This window comes from Ochlerotatus camptorhynchus, unplaced genomic scaffold (assembly GCF_037179485.1).
Source record: "Ochlerotatus camptorhynchus isolate MF236.1 unplaced genomic scaffold, CSIRO-AGI_Acam_v1.1 ptg000022l, whole genome shotgun sequence".
Classification (NCBI taxonomy): Eukaryota; Metazoa; Arthropoda; class Insecta; order Diptera; family Culicidae; genus Ochlerotatus; species Ochlerotatus camptorhynchus.
Genome location: NW_027040514.1, coordinates 1851149 through 1865782, shown reverse-complemented (window position 1 = coordinate 1865782; position 14634 = coordinate 1851149). Strand labels below are relative to the sequence as shown.

Sequence of the window (14634 nt, the reverse complement as noted above, 5' to 3'; positions counted from 1 at the left end):
GAGAGTGGTAGCCGCGCATTTATGATGAGTAGGGCCGCACACATGCCAGAGCTGTTAGTTTTAGTTTGCAATTTCTCCTACTGGAGCTGACAGGGTTGCTCACACCATTAGATTCATTGGATTTCCTGCAACGCGAACGACGCCGACGACGACGTGCTGAAAGCACACTCACACGTGCATAAACTTTGCTGCTGTTGATGGTGGTGGGCTTTCAAAGCGATGCATCATTTACCCCGAACTAAATAGAACTAGACCATGGGGATTTCACATTTCCCGTATACACTGAAGAACCAGTCTCAGCATCCAACGAACGACGACGACGACGACGGCCACAGTATGAAAATGCATTATAAATTGTGACGCCAAGCGAAGTAAAATATCAAATGATGATGGCATCAAAATGGCGATTTCCTTTGACAAGGTCCCACTACACCGGAGAGGGTTGAGAATAATGGGGAAGCAGGAGCTCATGAATATGTGGGGGAAGCTGGAGGACCCCTCTTCACATGGTCGTTGGATGGCTTTCAGTAGGTTCCGTTGGAAAGGTCATTGAATTGAACTTTATAGAGTCTGGAAAGTTATATGGTCTTCTTTGTGGAGAACAATAAATATTGTACCAGTTCAGCGATAGGCTAATTGGAATTGAACCATTATCTACGCTGTTTTCATTGATCGAGTACTTCTATCAATTCACAATTCCAAGTCCAACGATTGTTCATGATTTCGTTCTTGCTACTTCACCTCTTGTTGTAGCTAAGCTTTTCTGTTGACTTGCTTGCTCTTCAAACATATGAAACACTTGTTTTCAATGACATCATAAAACATATTTCTCTTCCGGTTGACGAACTGAAGCGTCGGTTCATATACAAAGCTTGCACACCCATGGGGTGCTTGGTTTTAAAAAAAAGATGAATTTATGATAGACCACCTTTCAGTTTGATTCGTAACCCTAAAATATGGACCTGGCGCACCCTCTAAACCTTCATCAATCTTTACCATTTTTTGCATAGGCTCATATTTTGAGGTTATGAATCGAACTGGAGGGTGGCCTGTCAGAATTTCATAACTTTTTTTCATAATGAATCACTCTAATGTACACATATCGATGATTAACTTTTACATTTGCCGGATGACACGGGACTCTTGTATCTTTCCATTGCACTTACCTTACCAGTCAGACTTAGGCCTAGGTGTCCTTAGCTGTACACAGAAGTCGTTTCCATTCCACTGCACATCGCCATCCACCTGATCGATCCACTTTTCCCACTGCGCACCTCTTCGTTTTATTCCAGTCGTTTCGTTATTGTGAATCATTTTCACCGGGCAGTCGTCCGACATTCTTACGACGTGCCCAGCCTATCCGATTTTGGCAGATCTTGAAATAAAAAATTAAATTTTTTTAAGTCTGAAATTCAATCCCTCACAAGGGGTGGTCACTCTACACACTTATTTTGAGCCAACTTTTTTCTCAGTGTGTCTCAGAGTGCCCCAGCTGTATCGACAGTGCCGAGAAGTCATTGAACTGACTTTTGTTTGCTTGTGAATAATGCCTTGTTTGGCAAACCAGTATTTTAACAGCTCTTGTTTTTCAATGTTTACAAAAACGACACGGACTCCAGTTGGGACAACACATTGGAAGCAGCCGTCTCCAAGGACGAGCCCCGTTGCTACACGATCCTAGCATCTTCGGCAGAAAGCCGACCCCGTACAACGACGAACCCTTCTGGGAGCCGGAACACACGTCGGACTGATGAAGGACGCACAGTTGACCCGAAATGGACCAGCCAACTTCATTCAACCGGCACAGCAACACGGCGCAGTCATGATGGTCTACGGACTCGATAACAGCACAGCCAACACCGATAAGCTGTACGGAAATATCAGGATAAAGTTCCTGAAGAGCAAAAAGGGTACCGCCACGGTCCAGATGGGAGACGACATCGCAGTCGAACCAATCGAACGCAGCATCCCGCACTTGAACAACATTCCAATCGGGAATGATAGTAGCAAAATTCAGATTGCATTTTCCAAGCAAAACTACTTGTCAGAGTCCACCAACCCCTACACCCTGCCGGACAATTCGAGCAGCTTCAAGGACTACAGCGTCTCCAAGACCAATGGCTTCCTTTCGTTGACTAGGGCCAGCAAAAATAGTATTCTGCCACCGAGCAAGATTCGTTATATCCGAGGATCTGCTGCTGACTGCATTCACCACCAAGGACTGCCACCTGTCGCAAGTGCGAATGTTCCCGCTGAAATTGGAACGTTCCTCCTTCGGATTGGTCGAGTTCCCGAGCGTATTCCTGGTGGTGAACGCCATCATAAAGTACAGTCACAGCGCGATCGATCACAAAGGCACATAATTCCCGTTCATTATGAAGCTGTGTTTTTCCTCGTCCAAGACGATGAACGGTGCGTGGAGCAACGAGAACATCGAAAACATGGGCATGGGCATGTCACCAGCATTTGGGAACCCAATGTCGGCAGCGGCCGCGACAGCCTCCGTCGTGGCAGCAGCTTCCGGTGGTGTGACGCCCATTTCTGTGACGGGCGGCTGTCTCAGATCCGAACACGATGAAGGTGGCGGTCAGGGTAGTCACGACGCGATGCGACTCACGCAAGAAATAATAATTAATAATAAGATTCGTTTGAATTGGTCGCGTCACGTGTCGCGTCTACCCTGGCCGCCACCTAAGATGGATTCCATGTCCTCAGAAGGAAAGCAAAAGCAATGACGTAACTCGTTTGTCAGCTCTCACCCCACCATCAACGATCATCATCGTCATTGTCAGCACCATCCAAGGCCACACGTGTCTCTGGCCTCTGTAAAAGTTGGGGCGCTGTCGATGGTGGGAAACCAAACACCGGTAAAGATTCTACCTCCGAACATGGTCCGAGTGATCATCGAAGGCGAATTCATCGATGTCAGTTACGATGAGGAACGAATAATGGAACTGAATCTCGGTTGACTGATCAACGAAGTGGTGAAGTGTTATGCAATCAAACATGATAAACGACCTCTGATAAAACTAGTACGGCCAGATGGTGGTCTTTGTATGGACACCGATCCCCTTACGACCTTCTGTGCCACTCGGATTCCATAATCAATTCGAAAAGCTGCGTTCGAATCAGTTCTACAAGGATTATTGCAAACATCTCGATGTTTAAATGCTTACCGAACTGCTACAATCGCACCATGGAAAACACCGGTCACTTTACACTTCACCGGGAATTCTTCTTCATCAAGCCTAGAAATATTCTATTTCAAGCGCCTACCAGGCTCGTGTCCGAGAGCTAAGCCTATCCTTCAACCAACTCACCGATGTTGACTTTCAGGAGCTCACCTTTAAGCCCAACAACTGACCAATCAACATCTTACAATTCCACTAAACCTCCTTCGGCTGTGATTTCAGTTCCTTCACGAATCACATTCCGAATCGGCATTATGACCAGTAGCCGTCCCTGCATGGTCATATTTTATAATAAGCTTCTGGAACGATGCCACCACTTTCCCAACTTCGATCAAACTGTTCTGAAACACCAAAGCCTTCCGCACCAGATCCTCGAACAGTTCGATCGTCTTGAGTGGAGGTTCTACGATCTCGAAGTCTTCCGGTAGCGACTCCAGCATCATCCGGAAGAATTCCAGTATCACCCCCAGATTACAGCTGTACTTGGCAACGGTCATCGCCTTGATGACCTCGCTCATCCCGCAAGCATACCGCGTTGACTTTTGACCGGTATATAGCTAATGTTTGGAAAATATGTGCGATGTGAGGAATCCATGGCAGAACTTCGCCGTAAATTCACGGTTGGAGCTATGAAACCAAAAATTGGGTTGTGTCAACAACAATGATTAACATTTTGACATGAGCAGGCGCAGATATAGTACAGTGTTGCCAATAACTTTAAATATCATGAACATTTCTAACCATGGGTGCCGATGAAAGTGCCTAGGTATGCCCATCTGTATAATGTTGCACTCGATTCACCAGATAATGACAAAGCAATTCTACATTTGACATTTGTATCGTCTGACAATTCGACTGACATTTATCCTATATATTCTTCTCGTTCACGAATACTCTCACGCTGAAACAAGGGACCGCCCGGTGACTGCATTAACCACAACATCCTCCCCACCGTGACGCACAAGATCCTTCTCGGCGTCACCAACTGGAACTACATCAAGTACCGCTAGTTTGTTCACAGGTCTATTTAACACACCGCTAGATGTCTCTACGTCCGCTTTACGTGCTATTCCATCCTTACCTAGATAAGTTCGGATCACTCGACCTCGTACCCAACCATTACGGTTCCCTTCACCAGCTATCACCACTAACATTCCTTCCTTTACCGGTGCTACATCTTGGAACCATTTGCTGCGTCGGGAAATAACCGGTAGGTACTCGACAATCCATCGCTGCCAAAATATGTCCATCATATGTTGGATTAAAGTCCATCCCTCTGCCAAAGCCTTCTTTGTGTTCACGGGGGTTTTGACCGCTTGACGCACTCCACTAGAACTCAGCATCAAAAAATGATTCGGGGTTAAAGACTCCTGTTGCTCATGTTCCAGTGGTACAAACGTTAGCGGTCGCGAGTTGACCATGTGTTCTGCTTCAGCCAGCAGCGTCACGAACCCCTCGTCATCCAGCTTTCGCGCTGTTGGTAACGATCCTAATGCAGTTTTCACGGATCGAACCATTCGCTCCCAACAGCCACCCATATGAGGTGCTGCTGGGGGGTTGAACCTCCACTTGGTATTCGCGTCCGTAAACGTACTGCTCATCGTAGTATTAATCGATCGCAACTCGTTTTGAAGCTCCCTGCTAGCACCTACAAAATTCGTGCCATTATCAGTATATATTTCTTGCGGAGCTCCTCTTCGGGCGACAAATCGCCGAATGGCCTTCTTACACGAATCAGTTGTTAAACCGTGGGCTACCTCCATATGTATTGCGCGGATAGTGAGACACGTAAACAAAACAACCCAGCGTTTGACCGAGTTGCGTCCTACCTTTACGTAGTAGGGCCCAAAGTAATCGATCCCTACAAATGTAAATGGTCGTAAGAATGGCGTGACTCGAACCCTTGGAAGTTGTCCCATTTTTGGAGGTACAGGTCTAACTTTATAGACACGACACCATTGGCAGCGACGAGCTGCAGAACGTACTTCAACTTCGGGATATAGAATTTCTGCCTGACTTCATTAACGATAGTTTCGTTGTTCGCGTGTCGGAATTTACGATGGTACCAATCCAAAAGCAATTTAGTGATCTGATGTTGTCTTGGTAGGATAATAGGATATCTGGTATCATAGCTGACGTATTCAGCTGCTGCGAGTCGGCTACTGAATCGTAGAACTCCATGTTCATCGAGCTGTGGAGTCAGTTTCGTAATCGGACTATTTTTGTCCAACGGTTTCCGCTGTTCTGGCCCCGCATCCATGTTACGTTTCAATGTCGCCACTTCATCTGGATAATGTTCCGATTGCGCAATACGCCACAAAATTCGTTCAGCTTTCTGCAAATCATCACATGTCAATACTCCTGAGTGATCACGAAGTCCATTTCTTGCCCGTTGCAGCATGACGTCGTAAAAATGATGTACGTACGCGACACTACGTAGTAGTCGCTCGTACTTCGAGAAACGATCTACATCAACCACTGGAACTATCAACATATGGCTGCACACGTATGCTGGACGTAGTTCTTCCACAGTTTCATCCAGTAACTCCAACCTATCTCTCGGCCAGTCATCCTTCTCTTCATACAAGAACGCTGGTCCACGCATCCACCTGCTATCTGGTTTGCAGTTCGGGCCTTTCCCCCATTTTGTTGCCTCGTCTGCTACGTTAATCTTCGTTCCTAACCATTGCCACTCGTCAACTTTCGACAAACTCAGGATCTCATTGACGCGAAAAGCTACATATTGTCGGTAACGTCGGGTGTCCGATCTAATCCAAGAGACAACTGTACTTGAATCGCTCCAGAAATACGTTCGCTTGATTTTGACGGAATGACCTTCTTCTATTGTTTTACGCAACCGTGTGCCAATTACCCCCGCCTGCAGCTCAATACGGGGGGTCGACAAAAGCTGCAGTGGGTCAACCTTTGTTTTGGACGCAACCAGAGAGCATCGTATCTGCCCTCGGTCACGTACGCGAAAGTAAGCGACTGCAGAATATGCTTGTGCGCTACCATCCACAAAGATATGAAGCTCCAATGAATCGTAGCAGTTAGGATCGTACCTAGGAAAGTAACATCGCTGGATTTTCACGTTTTCCAACTCCTTCAGCACTTGCAGCCACGCCTTCCAACGCCCAACAAGTTCTTCAGGGATCTGTTGATCCCATTCCACGTTTGTTTTCCACACGTCCTGTATTAATATTTTTCCCTGGATCACCAGCGAACCCTCCAACCCTAATGGATCGTAAATTCTCATTAAGAAACTGAGCATCATCCGTTTGGTGGGCACTCTATCACCTTTTGCTAGTTCTTGAAGCTCTCCTTGTACGCCAAGTTTAAAGCAGAAGACGTCTTCACCGGGCAACCACGATATCCCCAGCAATCGCTCAAAACCACTCTGACTGTTCATCGTTAGGTTCTTCACTGTTGCTGGATTGATCTCTCCAATAGCTTCCAGAACCTTGCACCTGTTTGACACCCAATTCCGAATATGAAAGCCTGCTTTTTGATGCACTTCCGCTACTGCCAATGCCAACTCAACCGCCTCTTCTTCTGTGTCGACACTGTCGAGATAGTCGTCGACGTAATGCTTATTCTTAATTGCCGCAGCCGCCTGTGGATATTCTTGCTCGTGCTCCGCCGCATTCAGATTCTTTACATATTGAGACTGTGCTGGCGAACAGGTTGCCCCGAATATAGCAACGTCAGACGACATAGTGACCATGGGCTGAGATGGGGAGTTACGGAAAACGAATAAAAGTGCACTTCGATCTTCTTCTCTGATCCCGACTTGCAAAAACATTTCCTGAATATCCCCAGACATCGCCACTTCTCGTTCACGGAATTTGAACGTTACGCTCATTTGCGGGGTCAGCAGATCCGGTCCCTTTAGTAACATCGTGTTCAACGACACACCATTTACTTTGGCGGCCGCGTCCCATATCACGCGCACTTTGCCAGGTTTATTGGGATTTAAGACTACCCCAAGCGGCAAGTACCAAGTACGGCGTGGATCAAACTTAGCCCTTTCTTCATCGGTCACTACGTGGATGTACCCTTTAAACTCGTAATCTGCTATCTGTTGACGCACGCTGTCATACAGCTTCGGATCCCTCTCCAGGCGCCGCTCGAGACATTTCAGTCGTCGCTCGGCCATCGGTCGGCTGTCAGGGAACTCGAAATCGTCTTGTTTCCACAGCAGCCCTGTCTCGAATTTTCCGTCCGTCTTCCGTATCGTCGTTCCTTCAAGGATCAAGCTTCGGTGCAACGGCGACACCTATGCTTTCCACCGAGAAGAATTCTCGAACGTAATTATGTAGATCGAGCTCGGTTAATTCCGCACAAATGTGCATCTGACGATGTAGAAACTGATTCTCTTCACCAGGCAGACAACCGCAAACAACCCATCCGATGCGAGTTTTTGCAGCAATAGGCTCTTGCTCCTTCCCTTCACGTATTTTGGCAGTATTTAGTAGATGAATATTATTTACTCCAATCAGCAGTCCTGGCGTAGCCCTCTGGAAACTCTTCACCGGTAAACGTTGTAGGTGCTTGTACCGTTTAGCTAACTCATCTACATCAATCGATTGTTCCGGAAGCCCCAAGTTCTCAACTGTGTAGACTTCTGATAACTGATACACCTTTCTACTCCCAGGTTCCGAAATACCTAGCTTAACGATTTGAGTTGTAGCTACTTTCTTGTTGATTCCGCTGGTCCACTGCATGCACAAGGATTGCACCTTGCCATCGACCCCAAGTTTGTCAGCTATTGATTGCTCTAGGAGAGTTGTAGATGATCCATCGTCAAGAAATGCGTAAGTGTCGATAGTGCCTGTCTTGCCGTACAACGTGACCGGTAGTATTTTGAATAAGGTCGACGTAACTGGTTGTCGGTGGACAGTGACAGTGGCATTCGTAGTAGTCAAAGGCTGTTCCGGCTTAGGGTCGTAATGAAGTAGCCGATGGTGACGTTTCTGACATTCGTTTACTCCACAAACTTCGCCTTCACATGGCCAGCGAGTGTGTGCGATCAGACATCTCCGACAGAGTTTCTTTTCCTTCACCACTTTCCAGCGTTCGTTCACTGAGAGCTTCTTGAACTCGACGCACTTCTCTGCGATGTGGTCATGCGATTTGCACAACGGACATTCCTTTTTTGTATCGCTTTCGTTGCGCTTTATGTTCGATGACTCTACCCGTTGATCACCTTTAGGAAGACTGGCAGATGATCCTTGCTTCTTCTTTTCGTACGTAGTATGTGTGTTCACATATGTTTTTTCCTTCGCCTTAGGTTTTTCATCTTTCTGATGCTTTGAAATCGGACAAACATTAGTTATTCCACTAGTAGCGGTCGTGACTCTTCCCATATATTCGCCAAACGTCCTCAAGTTGACAATCGGCTGTTGCTCCTGGTACAGTGCCCAGCTGAATTTGATGTTGGCTGGAAGTTTATCGACGAGCTCTTGTAGTATAATGGGGTTGGAAAGGTGATTTTCCATTAAAATCGCTTGTAGATGTCCACACAGATTTTGGACAACTAGACCAAACTGGATTAGAGTTTCCAGCTTGTCCGCTCTTGGTGTGGGAGTGGCACGAACTTTGGTCACCATGTGATGCACGATTTGCTCGGGCCTCCCATACAAGGTCTGTAGAGTTGACATAATTTGAGGTACTGTCGATGGGTGTAGCAGAAAGCTGCTCACCGACTCCTTTGCGATTCCTTTCAACGAACGTTGTAGACGCAGCAAATTTTCCGAGTCTGAATAGCCACATGCATCTGTTGAATGCTGGTAACTACTTACAAAGAGAGGCCATTCAGTAGGATCCCCAGAAAACGTGGGGAGTTCCTTTGGGATCACCTGTCTAGCTGCTAGCTGTTGACGCGTAGGTCCGTATTGGGCATTCAAGAAATTAGTCCTACCGAAATTGTCTAACCCTGGAGGGTGGTATTGATTAAACTGCGTTACATTTGTCGGCCCTATCTCTCGATTTATGGTAAAAGTGCAAGGTGTTCCTGCTCTACCCACCGTACTAATGACACTAGGACAAGGTGTCTTTCTATCCGCATACGCTACAGAATCTGCTTCGAAACTATGAAATCGAGAATCACTCACCATGGACGCCAGAGATGTACCACTTCCCGTGGACTCCGGTAATGCTGCATGTGATGGATGTCCGATTTTCTCTCGTAGAAGAACCGATTCCAGTTGCTGAGCAAGCTGCTGCTCTCGTTCTTTAAGTCGCCGTAGCTCTTCTTCTCGCGCAGCATGTTCTTGCCGCCGTTTGGTTTCCAGTGCCTGATATCGTTGCTGACTATCCTCTAGTTGTCTTTTCAATGCGTTTTCCACTTCCTGTAGCTGTTGCCGCTCTCCTGCACGCTGCTCCTCCAGTCGATTCAGTCGGTTTACAAGTTCTATTTCTCGCCTTCGCCTCAATTCGTTCTCCTGCTGGTGTTCTAGTTCCATGTGACGTTGCCGTTTCAAGTTCGATTCAATTTCGTGTAATCGATTCTCTAATTCCTTCTTCTCGTCGTATGCTTGCTGCAGTTCCGCTTTGCCACGCTTTTGAAGTTCATTTGTCTCACGCGTCCATTTTTCAAAGGGGGTAGGGCGAGAGATAGGGTTCGTTAACTTTCCGATGATCTTCGGGTTCGCACCGGTATTCGGTCGCTTCAAGGTCAGTTCAATACTTGGAAAGTTTGGTCCTGACTCCTCCAAAAGCCGCGTGTATGGTTGAATGTTTACCAAATGCAACTTGGGGAAATCTTCCTCCGGACTGTCACCAATAGTGATGCTCTCGATCGTACGGGGTACAGATGCCCGTTGCTCGTCAGCAGCTGGTTGCTGATTTCCAGCAGTGATTGCGCTACCACCCAACGGAGTAGACGAACCAACAGGGATAGACTCTTGTGGTTCGACCGACTCTGGAATGTTTTCTTTCTCACTACCACCGACGGCGCCGGTGCGGGAAATATGCTGCTCAACCCATTTCTCCACCTTTAGTATACTACTACTGCTACTACGACGACTCACAAAGCTCTCAATGTCATCATCCTGCTGGCGGAGCAACTCGTGCTTTCTAGCTATGAACTGCTTTTCCCGCTCCAGTTTCTCCTTAGCGGCTTTCTCAATCAGCAACTTCTCTTGCTGTATCCGCTCCTGTTCTACCTGCTCTTCAGCTCGCCTCTCGTCCTCCAGACGTTGGATTTCACGGTCAATGTGGGACCTACGACCGCTTGTAGCACTCGATCGACCAGATCCCGACCTAGCTGATCGCTCTGGTACTCTCTTCGACGAACACTCCGCACAGCAAAACTCCTTCGAATGGACAGTATTCGTATCCACCCTCGCGCACGAAAAATGGTTCCAACGCTTGCATCCTCCGCATTGGACCATATACAATTCTGCATTGTTGGGTTGATCACATACAGCACAATCGAGATCCTGTCCGTGCTCAAAATCGATCATCGAAGGCATAAATCCATCCTCTGTCAGGTCCAGATCGTGTTCAGAAGTACTAAGATGTTCTTCACCGAAGAGATTAGACTGTTTGGCAGCCTTGGTCTTGGAACGAGTCTGACGAACAAACGATTTCTCCATTCTCGGTACTCTATAAATCTTTGAGATTATGTTGAAATTATTTCGGAGGTCTTCAAAGCAACTCGTCTGTGTTCCCGATCAAGATAGCTCAAAGCTGTAAATTTATTTAAGGTTAGGATAGCAACAATATAAATTCATGTTTTCTTACATTTAGTCTCCTTACACAATGTACCAATGAATGTAACAAATAAAGAATTCAATTTTCTCTTATCCAGTCTAGAAACAAGAATATAAATCAAATAAAAGGTACTTATTTACTGTAGTATAATATTTACGTAATAATATATAATGTTGCACTCGATTCACCAGATAATGACAAAGCAATTCTACATTTGACATTTGTATCGTCTGACAATTCGACTGACATTTATCCTATATATTCTTCTCGTTCACGAATACTCTCACGCTGAAACAAGGGACCGCCCGGTGACTGCATTAACCACAACAGTCACTGAATTACCTTTGCTTGACATCATCGGTTTCAACCAAACAACCAGGTTGCTATGTGTAAATGTTGTTGAGCAATGCAAGTTAATCAGAGTTACTCAAAACTAAAGGACCAAACGCAATGTGGGCGGAAGCGGAACGGAAACGGAAAGTTTGACAGTTGTCACAAATGACATCAACATGCCTAACCGAAGTCGATTTGGTTGTAACTAGTTTTCAATTCGACAAGTAGGCTTACTCAGATCGGGCTTTTCCACTTCCGCTGCCATTGCGCTTGGGCCTTAACTCCGATTATAATCATGATCGTAAGCTGTCTTGCCCCAAGGTGTAGAAGGAATGATTTTTATCAGCACTGATCCAGGCATTATTTCAACGTTTCGCAGAGAGCAAGAGACGGGTTCCGGTCCATTTTTGCAACCGAATTTCAACAACTACTTGCACTGGTAGCAAAAGTTTCTGGAAGCAAGCTCCAAATCATCCGGCTTGACCCGGCTACACCTGCAATAAAACCACCACAGACAAACAAGCTCCAAAAACAGAATGCAGAATCATTTCGATGAAGAAAAAAAAAACCCCGTTCGATCCCACATCAACCGAAGCCGAAAGGAGTCAGTTACCTTTGCCTGCTATCTAGTTTTATCTTCCTAGAAGGAGGGGACAGAAATTGAAAGATAGATTTCCCCCTCGGGAGCTCCTTAAGCGGACTGGAGCCTGGTAGCAATCATTCCCTCTCTCGGATGGAAATAGAATTTAGCAAAAATGCACACGCTCACACACACTATCGTTGGGCGACGGGGAAGTCGCCACTGCAACCGACGACGTGAGCTCGAGAGCCGTGTGTTTGCCTACGTGTGCTCGCTAACGAGAGACAGATTTGAGCTCTGGAAATCCATTCCCTGAAAAATAAAAACCCGGACCGATTGTGGGTTATGGGTGGGATGCTTCCACTGAGGCGATGTCAAACCGATGCGGTGGGTGGTGGTTCGTGGATTGGCTCGATCGATACGACTGGAGAGTTGCTTGCAGAGTAAAGTGTGTAGGAAGTGGAACAGTTTTAGGTTTCTGGGGAAGGATTTACCATCATTTGGAAGACGATATACCTACCTATTGTTTGTTATCGAAAAAAAAACTTGACTAAAAGTTTGTGTGATTGATTAAGACCTGTTTTGGAGCAAATTTGTGAGAATTTTGCGACTTTCCACGCCTACATGCATGTGTACTTTTTCACCACCCGATTGATGTCAGTTTTCCGAGAGATGCTGCTAGTCAAAAAGGTCTTTCATGTGTCGGAAGGAGCACCCACAGCATGATGCTGCAACGGAATGAATTTTCATGTCGGAATCTTTGCTTTCAGCAACTGCTACTGCTATTGGTATGATGGAGGTTAGAAACAGCACGAGGAGAAAAAAAACCCTGTTTGTATTTCATTCGAGCTTCATTCGCTGTGGGATGAAAACTGATGAATAATACCGAATGGGGAATAATCTTTTTTCAATTAGAGAATTTTTACCATCGATTCCCGGAACCTAGAATGTGGGCTGGGATGTGGATGGATGCGTGGTTGGTTGTCAACCGTTCGGTTTTGATGGGATATGAATTCTATGAATGGGTTATGAGCGATTCCGAGCGTACGGGATTGCATAGTCATAAATGTTAAAATTAACATAGATGTCAAACAATGCCACAACAGGGGATGTAATGTGAAGCAACGGATTTGCAAATCAATTGTCATTGATGTGAGGATGGAACGTGGATTGAATCAGTATGCCTTTCTACTGATGGTGTTTCACGACAGAGAAAATTCAATAAATTTTGTATGGCCATAAGTAAGCCAAATATAACAAATTTCCTTTATCACTAAATATATGACAATTTTCAAAAACACAACTTTAGAATAGTGCTCTCAATTTTCATTGTTATATGCCTTTTGAGGATAAACAAATTTTACTCAGTCAAATCCATATTGATTTAAAAAAAAAACTTAACCACCTACCGTTATTTAGTGCCTTTCTCGTGTAATATTAAGTAGCTGTATTTTATATTCTGGTAACTACTGCATACATTAAGGCTAACTTAAAGTAAATAGGTACGCCCCTCGCACGCCGCTAGCACGCCTCTAGTGTTGGGAATCGAACATCTTTCACAGTCGTTTGTTTACACTTCTATGGAGAACAACTGATGCAAGTTTGATCAAAGTAGTCGATCCCGTTCAGAAATAACGTCAAATGGAACTCTAAAGAACAAAACATATTGTACACAAACACCTGAAAAATCCGGAATGGTCCAGTTCCAACCTGGCTAAAGTGCTGAAGATGCCGAAAACAACAATTTGTCGAGTGCTCAAAGCCTACAAGGAAACCCTGAGTGTGGAAAGGAATCAGCAGATTTACGAAAAAAAACTGGAACCATGGATCATCAGCTGCGCAGCAAGGTGTTGAGGTGCGTTAAAATCAACCTCGGTCTTTCGATCTGAGATGTGGCCAGAAGGTACAACGCCAACTTTCAAACGGTGCGGAACATCCATGCCAGGGAATGGTACAAGTCGTACAAAGCTAGTAAACATCCGGACTGGCTCATGAAGCAGAATTCCGTGGTCAAAAAGCGTGCAACGATCTTGTACGATCGTGTTTTGACGAAACACAAGGGCTGCACTTTGATCGACGACGAAACATACGTCAACATCGATTTAAAGCAGCTTCCCACTCAAAAGTTTTACATCGCAACTGGACGTGGGAATGTGCCGGGAAGAACACCTTGGTTTGGCAGGCGATTTGCAGTTGTGGCATGAAAACGGAACCATTCGTCACATCCTCGACGATGACATCCCAAGTTTACTTCGAAGAATGCCTGAAAAAGCGTGTATTGCCGTTCATCCGCAAGCATGGGGGCAGTCATCTTTTGGCCCGATTTGGCCAGCTTCCACTACTCCAAGGTGGTTCTAGAGTGGTATGCTGCCAAAAAGATCGATTTTGTCCCCAAGCTAATGAATCCTCCGAATTGTCCGGAATTTCGACCAATCGAAAAATACTGGACAATTTCAAAGCAGCGACATCGACGAAGCGGCGGGACAGGATTCCGTGTCCGTTCCCATTGTGCGGGCGCTGATGGGCTCCATCAAAAGGAAGATTTCGAGATTACTGAATCTCTTCAGAAATGTTCGGAATCACCTTTGCAAAATATTGAATATCTTCAGGAATGTTCAGAAAAGTGATTCTGTGTAAATGTTCATGATCACTTAAGATAGTACTGCATCATTTCAGAAAGTACTGAATTAATTCAAGAATTTATGAATCACTTCAAAAAGTATTAAATCACTTCAGAAAAGATTGGAATCACTCCAAAAACTACTAAATCATTCCAGAATGTTTGTAATAACTTTAAACCACTTTTGAAAGAGC

The 14634-nt window shown here is 45.6% G+C and overlaps 1 protein-coding gene and 1 pseudogene across 1 annotated transcript in view; both read left to right on the top strand.

Annotated features, from left to right (window-relative positions):
• jeb (jelly belly) overlaps positions 1-14634 on the top strand; it is a 184661-nt gene that overhangs the window by 39415 nt on the left and 130612 nt on the right. The window lies entirely within an intron of this gene.
• LOC135704476 (heterogeneous nuclear ribonucleoprotein L-like) lies at positions 1751-2735 on the top strand (annotated as a pseudogene).